The 18,147-nt window shown below is 42.8% G+C and overlaps 1 long non-coding RNA gene across 4 annotated transcripts; it reads right to left on the reverse strand.

Moving 5' to 3' along the window:
* Positions 1 to 1,553: 1,553 nt before the first annotated feature.
* LOC310894029 lies at positions 1,554 to 10,243 on the reverse strand. 4 transcript variants are annotated; one of them, XR_014579502.1, is made up of 4 exons: positions 6,312 to 10,243; positions 2,888 to 3,116; positions 2,058 to 2,150; positions 1,555 to 1,963 (listed from the first exon to the last, which is right to left on the reverse strand). It is a non-coding gene; the product is annotated as an uncharacterized lncRNA (long non-coding RNA). The 4 variants fall into 4 exon arrangements; XR_014579503.1 differs by having other exon boundaries at positions 1,558 to 2,150; positions 6,312 to 6,533; positions 7,127 to 10,243; XR_014579504.1 differs by having other exon boundaries at positions 1,560 to 2,150; positions 6,312 to 6,533; positions 7,643 to 10,243.
* Between the last annotated feature and the right edge of the window lie 7,904 nt (positions 10,244 to 18,147).

An 18,147-nucleotide genomic window follows, 5' to 3' on the forward strand; every position in this document is an offset into this window, starting at 1 on the left:
GGTGCTATTGTCAGACGCTGAAAGCCATCAGGATTCAAGGAAGAAAGAGACAGAGCGTGGCAAGGAGAATGAAAACAAATGATTAGTAATTTCTTCAGGAATTCAGGAAATTGTGCAGGTCTGCACTTCTGCCCAGGTTTTGGCAAAGTGAGCACACTGCTGCCCTTTCTCAATTTTGTCTTATTTTCTTAAAGGTGTTTTGAAAAGCGTTTTTTTTTTTTTTCCTTTATTGCTGTGCAGTAAGTCAAAGAATAATATCCCCGTACACAGGGGAGTCCTGCCATTTCGTTGTGATGTGCACAGGGAGGAATGTCGTTGCTGAACATCAGCTGGATGGTGAAGCTGAGAGGTGGGGGGATGTTCCCAACAGCCTGAGTCACATCCTCAGCTTGTCACTGCTGAGCAAACGAAGAGGTGAACTGGCACTGTTTCATGGCACTCAGACTAGTTATTCTCACATCTGCCCCAAAACCTGGAAAGTAAAGGCACTTTACATGTTTGGATGAGATACCTGAATTTGTGGGTGATGTTGGAGTACAAATAATTAGTAAAGATGACCAAGAGAATGTCTAGTAACTGCTTCAGCCTTGGAATATCAAGCATCAGTATGCAAAGGCCTTTTAAACAAATCCTTTCTCATTGCCATCATAAAATAAAATTGGCCCTTGACTCTTTAAAAGGTTGTTTCCCTCAGCTCCGAGTGGTATAAATACAATATGATTTCATGACCGTAGACATGCGGTGCTGTCCAGAGCAGGCTGTTCTGTATCACTGAGACGCCAAAATTTGGCTAGCAAAAGTGGAAACACAGCAGGTAAGAACCCAGCAGAGGCAGGCGGATGAAACTGCTTTATTCTGTTCTGTGCCATGACCCATGTTACAGCAGAAAAAATATATCAGATTGCCGTTCTCTCCCTACGAGCCAAAAAGAAGGGAGAGTTGTGCCTCCCTGAGACACAGTCGTGACCCCAGGTCAAGAATTACTGACACTGTGGCCTAATAAAACTCTTCTCTTTGACTATGGCAATCAGATCACGCTGGGAAACTTCCACCTCTCTTGTCATAAGAGATTCAACAGTCAAAATTCAATCCCATTCCTATTCAAGGGCAAAGATGCCACTGGCATCAATAGGAGCAGCACGGGTATGAAAGAGTTCAGATGTCAAGTGTGTATTTGCAGAAACTGATTCTGCTGAAGACTATGCAGATATTGTTATGCTGCTCTCTTCCCCATTGCTCTCCTTTTATATTATCTGAGGCAGAGTGCCCGCAGAGGACACAGATGCACTCTATTAGATGTAGAGTGAGTATTGTTAAAAATATCCTCTCTAATACCAACTACATATTTACTCCTTTGTAACCTCATCAACTGTGACACTATATAATTACAGATTGTTCAAGAGTCTTGCCTGCCCACTCAGTGCCAAAATGAAAAACAACTAAAGAAAACATAAAAAGCAAACCAGACAACTGAGCACGAGCCCTCCACCATGTTCCCAAGAGGCTCAGGAACCAAATAAGCACTCAACATCTTAAGGGAGATAATGCCACCCTACAGCATTCTCCTCCTCGGCAACTCTTTCACTAAAGTTGTTAACAGAGGAAAACAGCAACACGTGGGAAAGCAAAGGTTAAACAGAGTCAGCACGGATGAGTCACTTTTAATGGTAATTCTTATTTCAGTTGCACAAGTTTTCAAAATAGGCTGTTTTATCTGTGTGTGTGTGTGCGATGATCTCTTCTCTCATGTTGTGCTGGCGCAGTGTTATGCCAGGACCATGCCTAATGTGCAGTGAAGTGCATGTGTCCGTGATGTCCCTGATGATGTCCCTGAGTGTCCCAGACCTCAGACACTGTCCCAATATCAGACCCACCTGGGCAGACCATCACACATGCAGAGCTCTGCTGAGCTTTGGGAGCTCTGCGTGGATGAGGCAATCTTCCTACGCAGATCAAGGGGGGGCTTGAGAGACAAAATAACAAACAAAAGAATAAAATGCACTGTGAAATACTGGGTAATTTTTTAAAATGTAATTTAGCAGGTGTTTAGTTATTACCCTGAAAATAAGGCACAAACGTTTTCGTGACTCATATTTGCGCTTTAGTTAAATTCTCCCTCCATAGCTGTAATTTAAAACATTTGCTTCTTCCTGGAAGAAAAAAAAAAATAAAAAATGAAGATGTTTGAAATAAATCACGGCTACAAAATGTACCCCTGTAGGGTACACACAGAAACTACAACACCAGCAAATGTTGAATCCTGATCATGGCTCCTCCTTGGGGAACAGCTGTATTCACCTTCTTATTTTGGCTCCCGTGTTCCTTCTACACTAAACACTTTGATCTGGTCAGCTATAAATAGTTTATGTCACAGCCCCACAAGCTTGCTAGGATAGGACAGTGATACATTTCTGTCCTAATCTAGTGATGTCTTAGATTGGCAGCTCTATCTTGATATTTTCATAATATAAAAGTTAAGCACTAATTAAATACATGAATAACTGGATGGGTAGGGTGGGAAAAAAACTTATGAACAGAAGATTGACGGTGAAACGTTTATTATTCCTTTATGTTTGATATGGAGTTGCTAAATTATTTGGTTGGGGTTTTCTGTGATTTTGCTGTGAACCCATTCATGGTCATTTGGCCCCTTTATTTTTTTTGAAGGTAGGAGAGTTAAGGACACCTAACTCCATACAGAATGCTACAGGTTTTCACTGCTTCAACCAACGCTCATTATCAACCACACGCCTCTTTAAAAAGCACTTTCTACATCTGCAAATGATATAAAGTGTGAGATCTCCACTGGCAGGAAATGACCTCACTGGAGCTTGGCTGATTTATGGCAGATGTGGTCTAGGACAGGGGACTGCATTGCAAGCGTTACCTCCCACAATTGTAGAAATGAGCTGACAGACTGTTTGGGTGTAGGAGAGAGTGTCCAGCAGAGATTTGCTTTGCAAGAGAAAATGTCTCTTTAAAATACACGAAGAGTGATCAGTCACCAGACAATTCCTTTCTTCTTTCTTTCCTAGATAATTTCTTTCCTTTTCCCCATCACTTGCTAGAAGACAGTGTTAGTTTCCAACCATGCAGCATGTAGAAGAAAGGAAGCTCTGTCAGGGAGATGTGGGGAGAGCAAGGGTTAGGAAGTGCTTTTTCAGAAGCAGAACCTCAGGTAAGTTATAGAATTACTCTATCAATTTATATAGGTATCTACTTGTGGAAAAGATACCTAATAATGGGCTTTCAATCTTGTTGACAAAAGCTTGAACAAGATTGAATGGCTGGAAGTTGAAGTTAGACAAATTCAGCCTTGAAACAAGATGTAATTTTCTGGTAGACAGGGTAATTAAACACTAAAAGATTATCAGTGAAGGTGGGGATCTCACTGCTGGCTGGAGGCTTTAAGGTGCTAACAGCCACCTTCCTAAAAGATGTGGTTCAATTCAACCTCCATGGGGGAAAAGGATTCCCTTTTTCTCTCGTGCACAATTGGCCAGGTGTATATGATTGGGGGGTTAGAGATATTTTATTTTATTTTATTTTATTTTATTTTACAATTTTATTTTATTTTATAATTTTGTTTTATTTTATTTTATATTTTATTTTATTTTTTCACAATTACAGACTGGCCATCACAGACAAGAAGGCACCAAACAAACTAGATCTGTATTCCAAACAGACAGAAAAAGATGTTCCTAGATACCTGATAAGTATTTCTGGCTTACATGCAGAGAATCATACTGATTGGCAGATTTAAGATTGGAAAGAATTTTTTCGGGTCAAATTGGAAAGAAATTAGTTAAAAGATGGGAGAAGGTATTACTTTCACTAATTGTGATCAATTAGGCATGTCCCATTTAATAAACTCTCTCTCATTGCTGTGGCCTCGCACATACTTGGCAGTACAGCTTGCTCTTTCTGCTCCATGCCTGTAGCACACGACTGTTATCCCTGAAGACATTAGGGCTTTAATCTAAAATCATCATGCTGCACTGAATAGATTACATTGTGCAGGAGATCAAGCTAGATGATCTGATAGTTCTTTCTTATCCTAGAGGAAATTACTCTGAGAAATTAAGGCTCAATGCTGTTTCCATTGATCACAATATGAGTTTTGACACCAGAGTCAACAAAATTCCTATAAATTCAAAGCTAACGTAGGCATGATGCAAACACGCCAACTTACTTTGCTAGTGGCTGTGAGTTCAAGACCTTCCTGAGAAGCTCAAACAATACACCATGCAGCAGCCCACTGGGTCACACGGGATTTGCTGAAGGGGAACTGGGGCTCTCGCGCGCAAATAGCATTAACTATTACACATTAATTATCTGTGCTACTTCTATTCACACAACCTGTATCAATGTTTCTGCAACGTAGGCACTTGCTCCTTATGAAACACCCAGAATTCTGCTGTTGTGGCCTTGTCTACAGAGGAATCCTACACACTGTGGAACTTTTTTTCCCCAGGCCATTGTGAGATACATAATGGCAGCTATTTGAAATCGGGCGGAATTACGGGATATGGGGACCATATCCAAAGTCCCATTATCCCTCTTATGTCATTGTTTTATCTCAGTTTGGGATAAATGGCAACATTTTGACCTATTCTATTTGATCATCATTCTGTTTGATCATGGACAAAACAGTGTGCTGTGTCACTATGGCAATCGTTGCAAATATGCCGTGGTTTCTGGAGATGCATTAGACATCTCTCTACCGGCTGGCTTCATCTTTCCAAGTCACCTACCAGTCCACCGAGCTGCTTTTAAAGCAGTTTCTGTGGCTATGTTTGCAGTGATCCTACGACCAGCTGCTGCAGGAGTGGGAAGGGAAGGCCAGTAATCAGTTGCTTCGGAGTAATTTTTCTGTCTCGTTCAGAAAAAGGCTCTTTCCAGGCTCAGTAAAGAGTGGTTGTGCATGGAAGAGGGTTGTGCAGCAGACAGCAAAGATAAGCATGGCCAAGAAGTTTTGAGATGACACACAGCTCTTTTGAAGAAGACAAATGTAAAGACAAGAAAAGAAGACATTTACACTGAAGACAATGTAAACATTGATAAGATCCCCTCTCAGACTTCTATTCTTGAGAAGACTGAGAGGGGATCTTATCAATGTTTACAAATATCTTAAGTGTGGGAGACAGTGGGATTTGGCCAACCTCTTTTCAGTGGTTTGTGGAGACAGGACAAGGGGCAATGGTCAAAAAATGGAGCACAGGAAGTTCCGCACCAACATGTGAAAGAAATTCTTCACGGTGAGGGTGACGGAGCACAGGAACAGGCTGCCCAGGGAGGTTGTGGAGTCTCCTTCTCTGGAGATATTCAAGGCCCATCTGGACGCCTACCTGGGCAACCTGCTCTAGGGAACCTGCTTTGGCAGGGGGTTGGACCTGATGATCTCTGGAGGTCCCTTCCAACCCCTACAATTCTGTGATTCTGTGATTCTGTGAAAGTGAGTTTTCTGAAGAGCTTTAATGGTTGCAGCCCATCATGACAGCATGTTATTTTGGGTCTAGTGATCCCAATGCGCAGCCTCCCAGGACATGGGCTCATCTCAACCTGAGGAAGACAGAACTAAATATAGCAAGTGAATTACGCACAAAAAGAGCCTGCTTATCTCCATTGTCTGGGCTCACTAGATCTGCTGTAGATGTCTTATGTGTAAATGTCTAACCTAAGATGAGATAAATCCCATCACCATGAAGGGGAAGGACTGGGTCCCTATTAGATCACACTGTAGTTAGTGGCTGCACTTCCTTCATTCCTCTGCCAACACGCACAAGGATGAAACAGGACCAAATGTGAAACATTGCATTGCTCTAAGAAACCAAACCAAAGCTCTGTGGCACCAGCAGGGTCTGAGCCACTCAGCTCTCTCTTTCCAGTCTGTATCTCCCAATATCCTCCCATCCAAACAGTAAAAATGTTACAGCACATTTGCATATTATGACAACCAGTCATAATAACCAGTCTGGCTGAGCTTCTGGACTTTATACTAGAAGTTTGTTTCCTAGAGCTGTATCACAGAAATGTGTGAGCCATGTCCCATCGCATGTAAGTGGCATGCACGTTAAGAAGTACAGTGCACAGTGCTATATCCATGTTATATCTGCATTTTTCCTTCATTACAAAACACAGCGTTCAAGGACTAAATATGCATTTAGGGGAGCCCTGAGAACGCAAAGAGATAGTATAAACATCAGTAACGGAAAGAATCAAACCATGCCATTAAGCTGTAAAACACTGAACAATCGTTGCAAAATTCCTTGTATTTCACAGCACACTTGGTGCACATCTACAGGCCATACCTGGGAAATTAAGGTACAGAAAGTGCCATGGCTCTGAAGTCAAGGGGCCAAGTTGCTTTGCCGTCATTCCAGGGAGGATATCAATGTTCCTCTAATTTTGCAGCACTTCACTGGGGACGTCATCTCAAACCGTATCCACGCATATGGTGTTGGTTCTCTTTAACCAGATCCTCGGCCTCCTAGTCACAGGAAATAGTGTCCCTTCTGCCATGAAAGGGCTGCCTATGGAAAGGTTTGTGAAGTCGTTAACCTGCCCACATTGTAGTGGTATTTCTTCAGAAGTTTTGTCTGTCAATTTAGCCTTGTAGTAAGAGGCTGAACTCCCTTAAGCAGTGGTAAACAAAGCACACACACCACCCACCATCTAAAAGCTCCAGCAAGTGCTCCAAGGCAAAGGTGTGCAAGATGGAAATGGGCTTGACACAGGTGCTATTAAATGCTGTTGCAGAAAAATAAGGGGTGAAGAAAGATCCTTGCTATCCTCAAAACTTAAAAACGAGCAATTGCCCACTATTTTCTACACCTTCGATGGTCGTGGCACGGAGCCTATGAGCAGGATTTTCACTGAAATGCCAGTCTTTAGCAAACCTGAAGGGGAACTTTAGAAAGAGCAAAGACGGTATGTTTGGGAAAACTCCCAGCAGCCTCAAAGAGGTGAGCCCAGATGGGACGGGTTTGTGTCTGGGAACCTAGACAGATGCCCAGGGATAGATTAAAAAAGGACTCACCATATCCCTGTTCATACTAATAACAAGAGCTGCCTGTCTTAGGGTTTGCTGACAGAGTGTTCCCAGTGCCCTTGACCTGAAACTCACTTTGCTTTTGACATTTCCTGAGCAGCTGGCATTAAACAGTGGGTTTCTTTATCTGGGCTGCGGTACTCTACTTTATCCTTTGTTGATTCTCATCAGCTCCATCACACCATACAATGTTTGTGGATTAATGTAAACTCGATGAAGATTATTGACAGTATAAACCAGTTGAAATAACAGAAAATGCTTTAAAAATATAGAAGCACCTTTGTGAAGAATATGTTTGTGCTAAAGCACTATTTTAGAATTGTTCTAGTTAAAAATGCAAAGCGTTTGTGTTTACAAAGTCCTTAATAGAAAAGGATCCTTAGAAAGTTTTTATTTTTTTTAAGTAAATTGAACAAAAAAAAAAAAGCCCCGTGGTTTTAAAAGTAAGAAACTTCTGCTGAAATAACAACATTGAAAATTTTCAAAGAGAAAAATATAACTTTGATATTTTCACTGGACATAGATTTGATTTTCTTTTTCAATTAGATGCTACAGATATAAAGAAAAAAAAAATACAATTCACTTCCTCACCTTCCTTTGTCATAACCACTCCTTCTTTCTGAAGACTGCCTCATGGCCATGGCCGCACACCAACCTCCCACTCATCATGCACCAAAAAGTTCCCTTCCCTCATTCAGCTCCTTCCCTAAGAGCTGCTGCTTTTGTCAAAGCTTCCTGCATCACTTTGCTCCCTGTCGATGGCTCCGGACCTTCTCACACTTGAACTATTGTTGCTATTGTCTGGTATGTATTGTATCCATTTGAGTCAGATTGTTAGCTCCATACCATAAAGGCCTCCAGACCCTCCTGCACCCCTCAGCAAACAAACACAGCCAGGGAACTATGAAATCTTAACCAGGAAAACTCAACCAGGTTACTCTTGAGGAGCTGCTTACAAAATGTCCTGGGGGAGTTGCAGGGCTTGCTGGAGTTGGGGTCTCTCTGCTCAGCAGGTTCAGGCACTCCTTTAGTGGCATTATTTTCATGCATTTTCAGTGCATGAAAGCAGAAGATAGACTGCAGACATAATTATGATGCTTGTTTTTTTCTAAGAATTTTCCACAATCTGGCAGCACAGCCTCCAAAAGAGCTAGGCCACATCTGTTTGAATTTCTTGTGCTTCCTCAGTAGAAGTCATGGAGAGATACTAGCGCCATTTATAGCACTGGAAGTATGTATGTGCTTAAATTGCATATGTGCTTAAGTCATTTGCTGCCTCTTTGCTGACTGTTTAAGCTATTCCAATCTCATGGTGCATGCTCCATTTATAAAGGTGCGGGAATAATCATCTTCCAGTGGGTTAGGAATAGAATATTACATATAAAAATAAAGATCTCTAAATGAAAACTTTAAAACACAATTATTTGGTTCACAAAAACATGACCTACATTTCCTGCAAATACAAACTGTTAATGTAGTCTTCATATTAATGTATGTTGCACAGAACCACTGTCTCTCACACACACGCAAAATCAAATTTAATACATCCATATACACAAATGTTAATACTCTGTTTTCAGCAAACTGCATCTCTCAGACATTTCTGAGCTTTAAGCACCATTGGGTCTCTAATGGCACATCTATAGCTTGGATTTTTTTTTTTTTAATGGATTTTGATGAATGCCCTGTCAGGAATGGGTGGGATAGGCAATGCAGTTTCTCCTTAAGCATTTTCTTCAATATAAAACATTTTAATAACAGAAAATAATAAAAGGTAAGGGGCATCACAACTGAAGCTTTTAGGCCAGCTGATGGCTAGAGTTAAATGTGTTTTCTACATCTGTACACGGTGTTTCACAGACTTTCTTCATTTATTATTTTTTCAGTGCTCATTGGTTTTTACACAACAGAACATTTTGTTTAATAATCCTAGAAATAAGGTATCATTCTACTCTGAATCACAGGAGGATCGGATATATTTCATTTTTGTCTCAGAACTCTCACTTAAGTCATTTACTTCTCCCTGAGGAAGAACCATGAACCAGTCAGGATCTGAGGTGTAAAAAGCATAAATTCTATGATACAAAAACTGTAGAATTTCATCTAATTGCCTAGTCATTTCCTTTCTGAGTAAATTGCTTAGTGTGTGGTCACCTTAAAAGCACGGCTTTTACGGGTCTGGGGCTAACTCGTCCCTCACATCGGTCATGAACCTTCAAGGTACCAAGAGCTCCTGATGTGGTCAATATTTGGACAGCTGAGGATGCCCACACTTGGCTGAGTCTGGCCCGTGTGCTAATGTGTGCCAGAATTACACATGCTTACATCTAACACAAAATAAGGATCGGGCTCATTATTTTCTCTAAACCAGACAAATAATTTTTCAGTTCATGTTTGTCCACAGAGGCTTGACACAGAGAGGATTGAAGTCATTTGTCATGAGTAAGGAAAAAAATTCTAAACTTTGCATAGGCTACCAGAGAGGTGTCTACTTTGATATCAGAATTCATTAGGTATAGGAAAATATAATAATTTCTGTAGCGTAACATGCCCCATACTTCGTAATAGATGAAGATTGGTGAAATTAAATGGACGGTAGCAACCTGTTTATTCAGGTGTAAAGTGTGAGATGCTTTGTTTGCACAGGGGGTCCAGCTGGGGAGTCATCTGCGGGCAATAACACTGGCTTTGCAGTGGTGAGGAGCTGCCATGTGGGAGACGGGGCAGTCACAGAGCGCCCCTCTCCAGCCAAGGCTGCTGAAACCATTACTGGCGGCCTGAACTAAGCAGGCAGGAGGTTCTTAAGTTATATTTGGGTAAAGGCATCGTTCACGAGGCAAGAAAATGCAGGGCACTGGCCGGCCTGGCTGCTCAACTCCTCTGACACCATCGTGCTCCGAGGGGACAGTTTCCTCTCCAACTGCTAGAAAATACCACTTCTGCTGTTTGTATCCTATTTGGTCTCTGAACCAAAGGAGGGGGAAAAATAATACCCCAACGGGTCACAGAGTTCAGTGAAAATCCTCCAAGCTTTTCCTGAACAAATAACAGACAGTGACCTCTGGCCCCGTCTTTGCATAAGAATTAACATCAGTATTCAGGAGTCACCGCTGCGACTGGGGACTACGCAAATGCCAGATTCTGACTTAAAACTCTGAATTTTTTTTTTTGATTTTATTATATTTTTTTTAAGAACCCAGAAGAAAAAAAAAAGGGGGGGGGGGGGGGAAGGCCTTGCAGCTCATCTGCATTACAGATCAGGCCTCTTTGAGCAAATCAAGCATCCATAATTCATTACATGTTTCCTGCAGGGCCTGGAGACGGCCCAGGCCCTAGCAACAAGAGTCATAGCAACGGCAGCCGGCCCCAGCCAATCGGCGGGCACCTTTCAGGCGCCGCCTAGCCAATCCGGCGAGGCAACAGAGAAGAAGGGCCCGCGCGGCCGGGCGGGAGTTTGCGCGAGGCGGGGCAGTTAACGGCTCGCCCAGCGCCTGACAGGACCGGGCTGGGCTGGGCGGGGGAGCGTTTATTTTGGGGAAAATTGGGTGGTTTTTCAGAGTCTGTCCAACCAAACTTTAACAGTATAGTTAGAGTGTGCGTCAAGTGTGTTGACGCTAAAAAGTGCGGTGGCTTTTGATCAGTGGGGCGCGGAATAATGATTGGCTGTCTTTAATTGTAGGCAGGAGCACATATTCTAAAGCATTTTAACCTCGAGGATGACTTCTCTGAGGAAAAAAGTTGTGTATATACCTAACACAAACCTATTCAAAGCTCTTCCCTAATAAACATTATTAACTGCAAATACTTGTGTAATTTAAAAAACGTGATTTCATGCTCTTGAAACTGTTGGTTTCTTTGAAGCAGAAATAACCTGCTACTACTAATACTCCACCACTGCGAAATCTGCTTTTGAAAGGCTCAGCTTAAAAAACAGATATTTTTTCCCCGAGTTGCACCCTCCGACAAGAATTACCGCGCAGCAACTTTGCCCTTCTGCGCTAATAGCTCCTCTTGCCTCGTGTGACACAACCATTGTTCTGCGCTGACATACGGGAGAACAAAGCAAAAATGCAGGAAGTGGGGACGCAGAAGAGTTGCAAAAACAACCAAAAAATAACGGTGTAGTAGAAGCCGTGCTTGGAAACAAAAGTGCAGAAAGCATTTTGAGCCTTCCAACATGCCTTCCCTTCATGAAGTTTTGTTAAGTGCTGTAAAGTCACAGTACTGCTACATGCGTAAAAATGTGTGATTTCCTTTCTTTGAGGGGGAGGAAAGGTACTGAGCTTTGTGTAGATTAAATAAGAATACCAGAAAAACCTCCTTGATCACTAAAGGCACAGGAGGGTGGCTTATTGCAGCCATCGTGTTCTGTAAAATAATTCCATTTTTTCTCAGAATGACATAGGTAATACTTTTTTGCAATATTTGTATTTATCGGAAATTTTAAAATACTGCATATCCATGTATACTCAGGTACAGAGGTCTATAAATCCTAGTATAAAACTATATCTGTTATCGTTTATCTTTGGGGAAAATGAAAAGCAATCATTCATCCAAACCTGAACATGGCACTTGAAGCCACAATACCACAGGTTATCTAGGCAAGCGTTTCACCCTCAACCTAAAAGCCGATCCCAAATTCCACTCTAATGCATATGTTGCTCAGATAGTGAAAGCTGAGATTAGAAGATTTGCTATGGATGCTTCAAAGCACATTTTGGGACCCAGTGCCCTGCATTGAACTTTAACAGATGATGCATAAATTGACTAAAGCCATGAAGGCTGCCAAGGGAAGATTGAAAAATACATTTCAATCTACCCTCATGTATTTTATAAAATGTTGCAAATGACCTGCTTTGTCAAGGCCATGCCTTCTGAGATTGCACAGTTGAAAAAAATACCTTATCACTAACTTTTTGGGTCTAGCAAATGGCTGAGATCTCTACTTTATCATTCATTTCTTTCAACAAATTAGTAGGACTAATTACCATGCTTTCTGTTTAAAAGTGGCTGGTTTTCCTTTGTTTGAAGAGAAGACATTGAAGATTTTTGCAGCAGTGTCTTGCAGCATTTGAACCTGAAATCAAAATGTTTATTTTACCTCAAGAAAAAACAACAACAACAATTAGACACAATGAGTCTGAAAAATAATTACTGGCTGAACATTAAAAATTATATTTTTTTTTCCCTTGCAGGAACGATCAATTTAGCAATTTCATATTTTACTTGCAATTAGACACAAATGAAGACTTGAACATCAGGCCTATGACTGTTCATTAAAATCATTTAATGAACCCTGTGGTCTGCATGGTTAAAAATAAGAAATCATCTTCCAGGATGGTTAAGTTGTCCCATACCTTTATCCTTAACTTTGACAGATTCAGTGCAGGGCTGGAGGCTTGCTCCCTCTGAAAGGCAGTGTGCTCTAATGAGCTGTTACAATCACACAACTTAAGCTAATGAATTTCTTATCCTCTTATGCGGATAAAAGTTTCTGGTAGAAGTCAAAAGATCTCAGCTTTTTAAGTGGATTTGTACTTTGTGTTTGGGGAGGGAGGGGAGGAAAGGATACCGCGAAGACTGAAATTCGCTGTGTTACTCTTAGCAAGCAGCACTATGTGGCAATGACTTCCTCAATGAAACCATCACAATTAATAAAGGATCCTGGCATCCTCAATTTGAAGCATGGGACACTCCAAGACAGAGCCGCAGATCCACGGACACGGGTGGGAACAGGAGCTCCTGCTCAAATGAATCTGGCAAGTCTGTTCAGGAGGGTGGATCCTGTTCCACTGACATCCACAAATGGCTCTGGGAGTGGACGGGAAAGCTCAGTGCTGTGCAGAGAACCAGCACCCCGCTTAGATGCAACAAAGTATGTAGAATAATGCTTCACTTCTATTTGCAAAGGCTAAGTCCTTCGTTTGTAAGGGGTTTCATCTAAAGCACTGATGACTGGCATCAGCTCTCAGCTCCACAGTGGTGAGGTGCTGTAGAATAATAATACCGCACACTTCCACAGAGATCCTAAAGCATTTTGCAGCCATTTACTGCCCAAGCTTCACGGTGTCACGCAGATACATTTCACCTAGGGGATAAAACTACGTTGTTCCACATTTAAGTGCTACTTCCTCTATGGAGACAATGCATTATCTCAGGAGCTGGATGGGAATGTCCTGAATGATTTCAGTGCACTGACATGAGCAAACTGCAATCACACTACCAGGGGTCAACGTCCGCCTTAAAAGAATCCATTTGGACGCCGCAGAAGAAGTATGAAGGAGAAGAGGGAGGGAGAGGGGGAGAGGGAGAGGAGAGGGAGAGGGAGAGGGAGAGGGAGAGGGAGAGGGAGAGGGAGAGGGAGAGGGAGAGGGAGAGGGAGAGGGAGAGGGAGAGGGAGAGGGAGAGGGAGAGGGAGAGGGAGAGGGAGAGGGAGAGGGAGAGGGAGGAAGGAAGAAAGAGAAAGAGGAAGAAAGAAGGAGTTAAAAAAAAGTGGAAGAAAGGAAGGAAGGAAAGGAAGGAAGGAAGGAAGGAAAAGAAAAGAAAGAAAGAAAGAAAAAGAAAGAAAGAAAGAAAGAAAGAAAGAAAGAAAGAAAGAAAGAAAGAAAGAAAGAAAGAAAGAAAGAGAAAGAAAGAAAGAATAAAGAAAAAGAGAAAAAGGGAAAGAAAGAAAGAAAAAGAAAGAAAGAAAGAAAGAAAGAAAGAAAGAAAGAAAGAAAGAAAGAAAGAAAGAAAGAAAGAGAAAGAAAGAGAAAGAGAAAGAGAAAGAGAAAGAGAAAGAGAAAGAGAAAGAGAAAGAGAAAGAGAAAGAGAAAGAAAGAAAGAGAAAAAGAAAAATGAAAGAACGCCTTGACTACAATTTATTCTCCTGTAAATGGTCTTGGACTTCTTCAACGGGATCTTTGAATCTTGCTAAGCAATCCACATGCAGGATCTGAGTACAAGTTAATTTACACCGACGAATTGGTTTCTCTGCTCAGCCAGTCTTGCAAGCATGTAGAAAGTCTGTGCGTCTTCTGTGAGCAGCTTGCTGTTCCTGTCATTTGAAATAGTGAAGGCTGAAATTTTAGAATGCCTCTATGGTGTGGAAGTGCACTTTCTACTTTAATCTTAGGGCTAAATTCTTGTTCCAAGGTAAGCAGTCACACAGTGCTTATTTCCCATGGCTCTGCTTTAGAGGTGGCAAAGACCAGCTTGTGGACTTCAGCGGGAACCACAAACCCAAATTCTGATTAATTTGGCCCTAGGATGTGAAAGAATCAGATCGTCTGCGAAAACATAGCTCTTGACGAGGGATCGTAATTCCAGATTAGCTCCTTAAAGATATTCCCAGACACTAATTCAAAGATGGAAGCCTGCTCATGGCACGAACCAAAACGTGTGAAATTCAGCCATAACACTTGCACTGATTTCAAAAGATTTGGGTCAGGCTGTAAAGGGTCTCCTGCAGCAGCTCAAACCCCAGACATCAGGCAGGACAGCCATTTTTTATTTACTGTTTCCTAGTTCTGGTGTGCACACAGAGGTCAGTAGAAATTTCGCTGTGGATTTGCAGCTGCTCTGGGCAGTGCCACTACGCCCCCCAAACGACACCAAACCTCCACTGCAGCGTTTCCCTTTCATTTGGATTTTAAAGCTTCGCCCGACCAATGCTACCGTGCCCCGGCAGCCTCCCTGACGATTCTTCAGAAAAGAAAACTGGGAACGGCCCTTTTGTTATTGTTTCTTTCCAAAAGGGGCCCAGGTAGTGACTTGTGAGCTGCCTCTATACAAAGCAGAAAGAGGGGAAAAAAAAAAAAAAGAAGTAATCCCTCCCGCCCCCCGTGCGCGAGAGAAAGCCGGCGTGGCGGAGAGGGTGTGCGTCCACAGCGAGAGCACGGCTGGGGCAGGGGCTGACCTCCGGCTGCCTACCCGCCACAAAAGGGACCATGGCATTGACACAGCCCGACTGCTCTCCTTCGGAGGGGACAGATTGAGAGGAAGTGACCCTTACTGCCCCGCTCCTGCGGGGGACCTTGTGAAATAACTGTTGCTCTTCTCTTCCTTCCTTTCTTCCTCCGGCGGGTCAGGGAAATTAAGGCTGAGAAATCCCTCTCTTTTATTTTGTCATTAGAGCCAGAGGAAAAAAAAAAAAAAAAAGGCGGCTTTTTCCTTGAAATGGATGAGCAAGAAGTTTAGAGATGCTAAGTTTTCACTGTTCACTTCTGCCTTGGAAAACACAAGGTGGGTCCAAAATCAGACCACAATGTTCACAGGTGACGGGGGGGGGGGCAGCAGCACTGGCTCCGAGTGCGGCTGTGTGAGTCCCCCTGGCTTTGTTTTCCGAGGAGACCCATTAAATGATCCCTGCAGCTCCGTTCCTAAGATCCAGGAGCAGGCTGCATTCATCGGGAGGTTCAGAGCTGTTCAGCCCCACCACCTCATGGCATCTGGTCAGTTCCTTGAGAAGCCCGGGCCCGGGAGTAGAAAAAGGAGGATCCTGAGGATGGAGAAGGCTGATTTGGGGAATGGAGAGGAAGCAGGAGCAGTTAGGCCCTCTTCTCAGCCATGTCAGCAACCTCAGCCCATCCCTGCTGAAGTTCAAAGAGTGCCAAACCCCGCAGGCCTAAATAAGTCAGAGCTCTGAGGTGACCATCTCATGCCCGGCCCTGCCTCACATCTCTGTGCCACTGAGGGGCCGTAGGTAAAGCATATGGACCCGCTTGTGCCGCTCCCTCTTCAAAGGAGTTTGAAATGTCTCTCAGCTGCACTTGGGGTGAGTCGGGGAGGGAGGGAATGACCTTTGGATTCTGCCTCCAGAGGGAACCTGAGAAAATGACCTTTTGGCCCTTAGCTCCGCAGGGGCTCGGGAGAGGTCGGGAGGAATGACTCTTGGTCCAATCTCACTCTCCACAGGGGCTAAGGGGAAAAAAGAGCGAGAGAATGAACTCCGGGAATACGGGATCACGGGAATTTTTGTCTCCTTCTGAAAAGAGGGGGCATGTTTACTTCATAGCCCCTGTAAGAAAAATAACCTGCCACTGAGAAACAAGCGAAGCCATTTAAAGCAAGAATGAGCCTCAACTCGGTGACCTAGAAATCAAGGCAGAAAGTAAAAGCCATTAAATAAATAAATAAGTAAATAAAATAATCAGGGATGTCGTGCAAAATCAAGGGGTGCCCTCTGAAGAGGTGTAATCAAGGCTCTGAGCCATCAGTTATAATGGTTTTGATTAAAGAAAGCTGTGCAGAAGTAATCTATTTTATTTTTAAATGGCCTGATTTTCCCTACTCTCTTGGAGGCTGAACCTAGAACAACTTGAAGGAGGACATGAAATGTTGAGTGAAAAAAAAAAGAAAGAGGCAGGTGAAAAGGCATGTGTTTAATAAAACAGAAAACTGGCATCTATTTAAGTTACTCTGAGTTTTAATGGCACACATTAAAATTGGCTGAAAATAGCACTGCTTCGGTAAAATAAAAACATGAAAGACCTTCCAAATCCTGGCTGATAAAGCCCCACCGTTCTGCATTCTTCCGCAAAACCTGCGGTGTAATTACAGGAGCACTTGTCACGCTGAGCCGGGGATGGGGCTCAGCACACGCTGCGTACCTAGAAGCACAGGGGTGTGTATTTGTTCTGTGTATTCTTCACAATGTAAAAATTGAAAATAAATTTAAAAAAAAATCCTTCCTGCAAACTTCATATCTGTTAACAATTTTGAACTTCTTGTTTCCATTACAGCTGAAAGCTTCTTTAAGTCTGGAAGCCTTATATAGGGTCAAACACATTGCCTTTGCTTGATAAATAAAGACAAATAGCAGAAAAGGACCTCAAAAGGATCACAGCTGGGGTGGGAGGGGAGGGAGGTTTACATTTTCTTCCTCAAGAAGGTCAGATGTTTATTCAAGCCTATCCAAGCCTTTTGAACAGAGCATGGGCTGTGCTGGAAATCTCATGAGAACAGCAATTCCTGGAGAGCGGAGGGGATAGCTGCCTCCGGAACAGCCAGCCGCAGCGTGCCGCCTGCGTTTACAGGCTGGTGGTGCACAAGGTGTACCGAAATACAACGTGCAGAAATGCAGCCTGTTTCCAACAACAAAAAAAAAAAAGGTTATTGGAATGAAGTGAGATGAGTTCTTGTGATAACCTACGTTGTGGCAGCAGGAATAAAGCAGGCGTAATTTCCTACCAGTTGTTGTCTGCCCGGAGCCATGAGTGCCTCCCATATAATGTATGTGTTGGAAATGGGGGCGCTGTGTTTACCAATAGGGTTTGGTGGGTCAACATGCATTTCTTCATTCTCAGTGTTCTTTAGGAGAACTTCAAAGCGTTGTTATCAGTGCTTGACTCTTTCTCATTTTTTTTCACGTTAGTTAAAACAACCTGCATAAAATATTGGAGCATGGAGAAGCAAGGGGAGGCCAAAATGTCTACAAAATGAGCAACTTCGATTTGTAAGGTGTGTGTTTCAGTGGATCAGGTCACTACTTGAAACCAGTTCCTTGTCTTGTCTTAGACAAGAGATGCCTGTTTGCCCTTGCTTTCATTTTGAAGCTTCTTGGTGCTTCAGGTTCACGACTGCTTTATTTCCTCATTCCAAGCTGGACACACAAACTAATATTCACAGAAATGATTACTTTTTTTAATGAAAAACCCATTGTGTAATGTAGCTCTGTGAAAGTGCCGATTGCTCATTTGCAACGTAGCGGAGCTGCTCAAAAGCTGCATTACTTAGCACTCGCTTGGTGAAGATGTTTGTGTGCATGAGCACAGGCAAGGTGCAGATGTCCTCTTCACCAAGGTAAGCAGCAATGTTAGAAAACGCCCGCAGCCACAGCTCCCTGTGCAAGGACTGGGGGCTGGAAATACTGCTCTCCCCGTAGAATACCTGAATTCAGACAAATCTGCAAAGTGTAAATCTTGCTTGGAAATTATCTGTGGCCGCAATGAATGGGCAAAAGCTTACTGCATCCTCCAATCCCAGCTCATAATTAACATTTGATTTCCAAAAGCATGGCAATCTTGTATGTTCTTTTCAGTAACAGTATGTGTTCTATATTCATAGGAAATCAAAGTTGTATGATGTTTACATTTCCGCAGCACGCTTCGGAGAAC

The sequence above is a fragment of the Anser anser genome (genome assembly GCF_964211835.1).
Source record: "Anser anser genome assembly, chromosome: 2".
In the NCBI taxonomy this organism is placed as follows: Eukaryota; Metazoa; Chordata; class Aves; order Anseriformes; family Anatidae; genus Anser; species Anser anser.